Genomic DNA, 10,171 nt, shown 5'->3' with positions numbered 1-10,171 from the left:
CTGGTTAATTGGTCTGAGGTGTGAATGTGTGTGTGGTTGTTTATTCTGTGTGTGTGTGTGTGTGTGTGTGTGTGTGTTGATGGACTGGTGACCTGTCCAGGTTGAACCCCACCAATGACCTCGCGACCCTGCAAGCAGACTTTTAATGGACGAATGGAAGTATAACTAATAGGAAACAGCAACAGGAGGCTGATATTTAAAATGGTTTAGATCAGTGGAGCCCAGCGGGGGGCCCAGCGAGGGGCCCAGCAAGGGGCCCAGCGGGGGCCCCAGCGAGGGGCCCAGCGGGTCCTGGAGACCCGGCTTTCTGCAGGTTTTAGTTTTCTCCCTGTTGGTCACAACCTGCTCAGCAGGTTCATGTTCTTCTTCTAATGAGCCATCATTTCATCCAGGTGCGTTAAACCAGGGAGAGAACTAAAACATGCAGGACGTCGGGCCCCCAGGACCCACCGGGCCCCCAGGATCCACCGGGCCCCACTGCATCTGATACCATTTTAAGTCTTTATTTCTTCATCTTAATTTTTTTTTTCCAAAAAATGTTTTCTTTTTCAAATTTTTTTCTTTATTTTTTTCCTCTTTTGTACTTTTGCTTTAATCTTTTCCAAACTTTTTCTACTTTTCTCTTTTTTCAAAAATTTTCCTATTTTTTCTTTTTCTTTTTAATTCTATTTATTTCTCTTTTTTTACTTTTAATTTATTTCTCTTTTTCCTTTTTTAATTTCTTCTCTAACATTTTCTCTTGATTTTTTTCTCATTTTTTTCTTTTTGTTTTCTCTTTTATTTGTTCACTTTTTTCTTAATTTTCCTGTAGTTTTTTCCTTCCACCCTCTTTTTCCAATATTCTTCTCAATTATTAAATTTTTTTCTTAATTTTTTGTCCTTTTTCTCTCATGTTTCTCTCCTTTTTTGTTTTTATGCTTAAACTGCTTTGTGTTGGTTTGTGGTTATAAATTGAGAAAACGTGAGTCTTGTCTAAAGGTCGCTGGTTTTTGTTGCTGGTCTTGCTGGGAGCTGAAGCAGCGGCGCTCTGACCTCAGACCCATCAGTGGATGGTTGCGCCGCCGCCGCCCTCCTCCTGCCTCCCTGATTGGTTTTCATACGTTATCTACTCAGGGGGAAAAATCCATTTCAGGTGCAGCCGTGCAGGAACAGATGGCGGCGTATGTAATGATTACAGAATCCCCAGGTTAAAATACTTTAATTACTAAGTCAATAATGGCTGCAACAATTGCCGGAGCTTTAGTGTAAAAACAACAGAAGGCTGAAGACAAACTTTGAGCCAATGTTTAACCAGAACACGCCTCCATGTTTGAGCCTCGGCTTTAACCCATTTTATTTGGTGAAACAAAGAGAGAAGGAAGAAAAACTATTTTTTCCATGTTAATCTCCTTTTATTCACTGTTAAATAAAAAAAACAAATCTGAAATTATTCAAAAATAATAAGAAAGCTAAGTACTTATTCTTAGCTTTTTTATGTTTGTGTCGTTTTGGATCAGGTCTGCTTATTTTAAATGTCTTTTAATTAGCATTTTAAAATTAAATATATTTACATTTTAAGGCCAATATTTAGAGTTTCATTGGCTTAAATAATTCAGAACATGACAAAAGAACTAAACAACAATATTTACCCACCAAAATCTGAATAAAAACTAAATAAATCTGAGATTTTTATTGATATTTCATGAAGAAACGTGTGAAAACAAGAGATTTAATCACTTTTAAAAAATACAATATTTAAGAAATCAAACAAAAACGGAATATATCAAAAAACGAACATAAAATGTTTTACATAATACGCCATAAAAATAGACTACTTAATTTTATTTTACAGTAAAATATCTTATTGCTTCAAATTAATGTATGTGTATGTAAGTAACTAAGCCAATAAATTAAAAAAATTGGAAATAATTAAACCATTAAAAAATAAAACAAAATGAAATCTTCAAAAACAAAAAATTGTATGAAATGCATTTATTTTTTATGTGGATTTTTTAAACATCACAAACAATTTTGGAGAAAAGGAAATTCCGTTATTGTGCTGTTTTTTAAACTAAAAATTATTCACACAATTCTTCTTTAATATTTTAGAATAAAACATCACACTCTGTATAATCCTGCAGGCTCATTTTAGATGTAGTTTTTTCATAATGAAATAAAGTTAAACTATCAGAAAACGTTCTCTTGCAATGTTAAATGTTGTCCACTAGGTGGCGCCAAAGTACAGATAGTTTAAAAAAAAAATCTTTATCAGTAAACCTGCTTCAACCTGCTTTATGCACGTCCAACATTTTAGACTTGCTGTCATAAATAGAGCAAATTGTTAAATGAAATAATAATAAATATTTTTTACTAAAGTGAATTTAAACAAGTTGCCTTCATCTCTTCACCTTATATGAAGTAAAATTCTAAAAAAATAATTATGAAACAAACAAAATCAATTAATTTTAGCTAACTAGACAGATAAATTAATATGTAAAGATTAGGAAGAAAAATATACAAAATATAAACATTTGAAATTGTTAATCATGTATTTATTATATTATTTTATATTACGTAGTTGTGAGGTTAGAAATCAGCTCTCACTGAGCCGATCAGATTATTTTTGAACATGGATATGTTTTGGTCGTCTTCATGGGTTTCATTTAGCCACATTTTGCAGATATTTTACAGTCTCTCTGTGTTTGGGTGTTTTGCAGTCAAGTCCTTTTTACAAGTGACCAAAATGACAGGATGAATTAAAAAATACTTCTTTCCCTCTGCAGGAATCCAACAAAAAAAAAAATCTTAAATTCTCGACTCGGGTTTGTGCAGGATCTGCTGTGAAAATGCAAACTTGCATCGATTTTTGTGAAACACTCTTGACCTCTTTTTGGGAAGAAAATTTGGAGAAAACATTAAATTTTCAGGCCTTGTCTGTATTTTCATTACTTGAATTCTTCAGCGCTCGGAAGCTGAACTGAAATGGACAAAATTGGTTTGGAAATGTGATTTTTAAATTCCAAATACAATATTAGAAAACATCTGAGTAGCATTTTGGAAAAAAAAAATCTTATGAAATATCTCCGACTGGAAATGAGACAAGATGTGTATTTAAAGATAGTTTGAAAGAAAGTATTTGGGATTTCTGCAGAAAAGATGATTTATTTCTATTACAGAGACTAATGAGTGTCTATCAATCAATTTTCTTGTTTCTTTAATTTACAATTTCACAGAGAAATAAATTGATGAGTGCCTTTTTTAATATAAAAGCTCAAAAGTGTCAAGGATCAAATAACTTTTATTGTGATAATTAGATTGGACTGAAAGTAAATAGTTTCTTAACTTTACAATCAATGCTTTATTAACTAAAAAGTCAAGTAATTTTTCTCTTTGTTAATTATTTCATCCATTTGACTTTAAATTGCCTCTGGCTGATTTGGTTTGATTAAAGTAATTATTTTATATCTAGTTGTAACACAAAAGCAGAAAACCTTGTTGACTGAAAACAAAATAAAAATGTTGACGATTTTTCTGTTGTTTTTTTTTATCATATTGATATTTCATATAGTAATGATAAATTGTGATATATTGTGCAGTCCTTTTTGCAACATAAAATGTGAAAATTTCACATCATTTCTAAAAATTTTTATTTTAAAAAACATATTAAAACAATTTAAAATAATAGAATAGTCACATGTTTTGAAAATATATTTTTTAAAGTGCTTTGGTTTCTGCTAATCTTTTTGTGCTTTTCCAATCTCCTTAAAAATGTTTTAAATCTTTATTTATTCTGCAACAAAGTGGAAAACAACAGAATGCTTTAAAATTCAAAAATCTAGAAAAAAAATAATTTATTTATTTATGGGCATTTTTAAACTGCAGCTCTTTTTATCAATGTTAGATTATATTACCTTCAGTTGCTAAGAGACTCTTAACTTCAGAAATGAAAGTTTGGATATTGAAACATTTATCCTATTAGTTAAAAAATGACAAGAACGTTTAATGTTTCGCTGGTAAATATGAAGCTAAATTCATGTCAACACAAATTTCAATCACTAATTGGCCGTTTTAAAACTAATATGTTGTAGTTTTCAAAACAAAATAAATGAATTATTGAGTGCATATAAGATGAAGATCTGTGGAACAGTTTTTCATCTTTTTCTGCATGCATGCACACAGAGATATATTCTTTAACGATAAAAAGAAAGAGGCTATTCAGTGCTGCTGCTGAGCCTGTCTGTCCTCCATGCAGAAATGAAGGCAGATAAAAAGACTCCGCTGTCTTCTGCTCTTTTTCCTAACTTGTCACCTTGGAAAGACTGACATTAATAAGACTCCTAATCGCATCCTTAGTAGATCTAACAAAGGGCCTCACGTCAAAGTTGAATTTAATTTCTGAGTTAGAAACGTTGAAGCTTTCCGCTCTTCATTGGTTTTACCTTTTGCAACCCTGATGCGATAAACGTTTGTTCTCTATTACACATATATACGGGTGTTCCGTAGCATTTTAAGAAGTAGAGATGTACTGATGTTTTAATTAAACACCAGAACATTTAAAAGTGCAGATGGGAAAAAAAAGCAGATGCAACATTTTAACGCTTGACCTTCACTTAAAGCGTATTTTTAAGCCGTATTCAGTCAAAGCTAAAGACAGAGAAGAGAAAAAAGGTTCAGAAAGGGAGAAAAGTTGTGACTCTGTAATCACAATATGCCATTTACTCCTACGTGTTTTCAGTCCTAAAGCGCCCAAGGTAAAAGATTCTGCCGAGTTAATTGCATCTTTTATCTGTCTGGCTGGATAAAAGCACAAAACCTTTTGCTTATATGTGTGAAAACTGTGTTCAATCAGAAGTTCTTGTTTGAGAAAAGCATTCATTTAAGAACAAAAACCAACAGAATGTACAGGCTGAAGCTCGTGGTATTATTAATATTAACATGTGATTATGCTTTGATACTTCTGCAGTTTGTTCATTTTGTTAAAATCTGAAAAGCAAATAACAAAGAGCAAGAATGGTTTGTAGATTGCTAGATAATTGTGAAGACTCCAGGTGATTCAGAGAAAATTGAAAGAAACGAAGATATGCGACACTAATTTGACCTTTTGTTACCAAATGATACAAATTTTCCCTCTGTTTTGATGAGATTTCCTTTAACTCTTGATTAAAGTGGTTTGGGCCAATAAAATTAGTTTTGCACACTTATGCTAATTAATTAATCAATCAATCAAGTTTATTAGTGTTTCACATTTCAACAGCAAGGCAGTTGCTATGCTATGGCGCTAACAAGTTTCCCCAACTCAAATTTAAGACTTTTTAAGACTACTATGAATGAAATTTAAGACTTGCATCTCCACAGAAATGCACAACCTTCATCCAGCAAACTGGAAATAAATTTTCATCTGTCATTTACACATGGTGGATGACAAAAAGCTAGCTAGCCAGCAAGGTTACTTTAGCAGGTAGTTAGCGATCAAACTCATTTTCAATTTGGATGGAAATCAAGCGAATGAATCGTTACAGAATGTGTTGATAAAACCCATTAAACTGTTAAGATAATAATTGGAAATTATGATCTTATATGATGGTAAATGTGACATTTTCTTACAGCAGCGTATTACGGCCATGGTAGGGAGGAAAAAACAGTAAATCTTCACCAAAACATTCTGAAATTTTAACTACATCATTGTAATAAAAAGTCACATTTACATTTCCAAATTTGATCACCAACTGTAATTTGACATCAAATAAGGCTGAGGCAGCAATAAAGTAGATGTAAGACCTGCTGCCACCTGCAGGTGGGAGTTAGCATTACAACAACCAAATGTTTTCCACCATAGCTGAAAATTTGCAATAAACAAAGAATTATGCATTAGCTTGAAAAAGCGCGAGGGATTTTGAATGAATTTGCTCACAAAAAACTGGAGGGGCTGATTGATGTAATTTTGTTGATTACAGATAAAAACTGTTTTGATTTGATTGCTAAAATATTTAAGCTAACAACTGTTACCTCTCAGGTTCTGTCTTTGCATCCCTCTGAAGTCCAGAGCGCCACATAAAAAGCTACAGTGGTTTGTGTGACACAGTCCAGTATGTATATTTCATACTTTTTAAATTCTTTGGTTCAGTAACAATGAGGATATAGTGAGTAAACAAGGAAAAAGTTCTTAACTTTTTATTGAATTATATTGTAACAAATGCCATTCTCTGATGCAATTTCATTATTTATGAGGAGTTTACTGCATGTTTGTCGGTAATTTAACATCAAAAATATTAAATGGCTGTAGAGTTTAAACTCAATTCAACTTGAACTTCAAATAAAAAGTCCATTTCTGAACTTTGTTAGGTTGAAATGCATTCAGCGTGGACGTGAGAGGAACTATTTTCTCTTTCCAATTCTATTCCCAATCAGTCAGTCGCACAGGAACCCTGTGAGCGAAATTTCAGTCTGCAAAATGAAGATGAGTTCACATTGTGTTCTTCACAACCTTGACGAAGATGCAACTATCCAACTTCACGCCACTGAAGACCTTTTACGTCGGTCGTTCTCGGAAAGTTTTGAGTTTGCACATTCTTCATCATTTTTCTTTATTTCTTTTTATTTTTCACCTCATCCAAACTAAAACTATTTTTTCCCTCTTCTATCAAGAGGATCTTTGTCCTTTATTAAGCTTTTGTCAGATTATCCCATTCATGCCGCTCGAGTCAGGGTGCTTAAGTCTGTCCTTCAAGGGCAAAAAGCGAGAAAGGTATGTGTAGGGAGGACGAGTTTCACACACACACACACACACACACACACACACACACACACACACACACACACACACACACACACACACACACACACACACACAGAGATACTTTCAAACTGGTTTCATGCCTTCAAAAGAATCTGTCAATCTGCCTCTTCAGCTCAGCTGCAGTTTTAATTATTTAATGCTTTATATTCAGAATCAAGTGTGTATCTAGAGGGGAGATATAAAGCGATATATAGTGTATTAATCTAATAATTAGCTTTAAGGAGATAAAATGACAGCACTAACTGTATATTTGTTAATCTACACAACAATTTTTTCAGTGTTTTCTTCATCTGATTTTTTGTTGATCAATATAGAAACAGAAAACGACCAAAACCTGCAAACTCAAAACTAGTTTCAGATTGAGAAACCAAATATTTTACCTCTTCAGATGGAAAAATAACTTTGAGACAACACATCGAGGAAGTAAAACTTGACAATATGGTTTTCAGCTGAACACAAGATGTTTTCTGTAGAGCTTGAAAAGAAAAATAAATTTTCTTAAAAGAAAGTGGAGCTCAACTATAAGCTCCAGATAAAGCAGAAAGAAACAAGACAATGGGCGAAGATTAAGTAGAAAACTTTCTGAAACGTAAGACATGTGGCCACTTCTCTTGGTAACATCAACTTATTTAAAGTTCAGAAACATCAATGAAGAAACCTCGCAGTAGCCACCAACACTGTAAAATATTAAGTTAAAACTGTACCAGTTGAGTTTTGGGTAGAATATATTTACAAAGTCTTTTTGAATTTTGATCTTAAATCCAAATGTATAGATGTTTTTGTACAGATTTGGCTTATTTAGTGTTCTGAGTGTGTTGTTTTTCAGCAGATTGCCTTTGTGCCAGCTGATGGAGAATTGTTATTAAATTAGTTGACAATTAACGATTAATCATGATTAATCGATCCAAACTTACCATCGGTACACTGTAGAGCTGATTTGCTGTTGTTCAGTAAATTATTAATTAACTGATTAATAATTGGATAGCAGAAGATGATTAAAGAACATTTTCTTCTCATATTTTGAACCGGTAAAGCTAAAACTACCTCTTGTGTTTCGGGTCAATCATATTTAAAAGTTTTTACAATTATTTTATCTTAAGACTAAAATGTGTAAATATTTTGTACAGTTTTGGTGTAATTACAGCTATAAAACTTGTTTTTTCTCAGCAAAATACTTTTGTTGCCAGTTAATGTTTAATGACTAAATTAGTTGAGAATTATTGATTAATCACGATTAATCTGTTTTATAATGTCATCTGGTGAGGTGTTTACTGGTTTTGCTGGAAAGTGTCAGATCTGGCAACCTTGATTGTTTACATGCCTGCTACTCGTCAGACGTCGAACCAAATCACGTCCAGATTGGACTCAACTTGTTTTTGTTTTTTGAGGGAACACCTCAGACCTGATCTTCAGCTCATCACCAGCCTCGTTTGGAAACCTTCTCCTCTACATGTCGCCCGTCCCTCATTACTTCCTCCTTAAAGGAGTATTCTGTATTTCTGCACCGTTGTCTCCCTCGTCTCATCTTTTCTGACCTTCTATTGTGAGTTGCTTGGAGACTGACAGAAAAGAAGCGCAGTCCAACCCTTTATGCGCTCCTTCCCTCCCCTCCTCCTCGCATCCGTCCATCCATCATCCATCCATGTCTCGGGCCCTTTACCCCTCCGCTCTTTGTTTCTGTCTTTCCCCTTCAGATATCAAATGCGCTCTCACTTTCTTGCAGCATTCATGGAGCACAGTCGACCACACTTACAATGTGTGTTTAATGGGCTGTGCACACAAACACACACGTGTCCTTTATTTGCAGGCCTTCATTGTGCCGCCTCTGGCCTTGGGATGAGTGCATGTTATACTTTCTCTGCCCTGTTAAATATTTGATTTCAGTCGTCCAAATTGTTTCTGCACAGCTAAATATTGAATTGATCACCCCCCTAAAACTGAGCTGCCATTCTTGTGTATTAATAATGGCACCAGCTTTATTTTGATTTGATTGATTCCCATTTGTCTGTGGTTTTGCACCTGTGCTGAATGGGAGGAATATGTCACATAGTGATCTTTGTCCTCTTAACAAGCCAATTTATCAGGTGGCTCTGAGGTCCTTGGTGGACACGGGGCTTTTCATTATCCAGCCTCTCCCTCTTCTTCTTTCCCTATTTATCTTCCAATTCAAAGAAATCCTTCACCGGAAAAAAGCTTAATAATGAAAACCATTCCTCTGATAGAAAATAACATAAATGACAGTGAAAGCAGCTCTCTTCTCCTTCACAACCAAACCTCTGAAAAGAGGATTAAGATGAATCTTCTTAATTAAAGAGCACGAGGTTTGAAGCTAACGAGACTTCTTAATTAAAATTGTCCTGAAAGGTGATGAGGTGATGAAGAGGAGCGAGACTCTAGACCAACACAAAGGGACGTTTTCGAATGCAGCATCCCAGCAGAAGTGTGTTTGAAACGTGATCATCAAATGCTTTGCTTTAACATAATTACAGTTTGTTTTGCAGCTCAAGAGGCGCGGGTGACTTCGAGTCGGACTCCCGGGTGATGGAATATATTCACCCCGGCAAACATTGAGCCTTTTCCTTCTTCCACTTGGTGACACCTGGGAACAAGAATGTAGCTGCTGCCCCTTCGGCCATTATGTCCAAAGCCGGTCCGGATAATCAGCAGCAGGTTCCACTGAGAGATATGAAAGCAGCCAGATGTGGGTGGAGAAGTCACAGAACAGGACGGATGATTAAAATTACATACAAAGCAATTAAAAAAAAAACCCAAAATGTAGTTTATATTAGAGAGTTGTGTTTCTCCTCCTTAAGTTAGCAGTTTTAGCTTCTTTACATAAAGTTTTTAAAGGCGACCTATTATGAAAAGTTCATATTTTGAACATTTTATACTTTCCTTTTGGTTCTAAAAACCAACCAGTCATTGTTGATAATAAGTTGATGTTTTCTGGTGTCTGAAAAATGAACCGTTTCAAAAGCCTGGAAGCCCTACCTGTTACCTGGCAACCCCCGCAGTGCTCCGCCGTTACCTGGCAACCCCCGCAGTGCTCCGCCATTACCTGGCAACCCCCGCAGTGCTCCGCCGTTACCTGGCAACCCCCGCAGGGCTCCAGTTCATTTGGGGACTTGTGAATGAGTAATCGCACCAAAAAAGCAAACTCTGGTTCTCAGTTCGGCTGAAATGAACTCTGGCACGGTTCGAATGCATATGTGAACACTGTTCGAACCAGAAAACGCTCTAAAAGCAGGAAGCGGACTACAGCTCAGGGCATTCTGGGTAAATATAACCAAAACAAACACGCTAGTCTAGCGCTAGCAGGACGGCTCGTGGTTTTTTACCAAAGACAGAAGAGAAAACCTACAACTGCTGAAATCTGACGCTACTTTGTAGGAAGAA

Source organism: Gambusia affinis, linkage group LG22 (genome assembly GCF_019740435.1).
Source record: "Gambusia affinis linkage group LG22, SWU_Gaff_1.0, whole genome shotgun sequence".
Lineage (NCBI taxonomy): Eukaryota > Metazoa > Chordata > Actinopteri > Cyprinodontiformes > Poeciliidae > Gambusia > Gambusia affinis.
The sequence above is the reverse complement of the archived record's forward strand: the minus strand, read 5'-3'. Positions refer to the sequence as shown.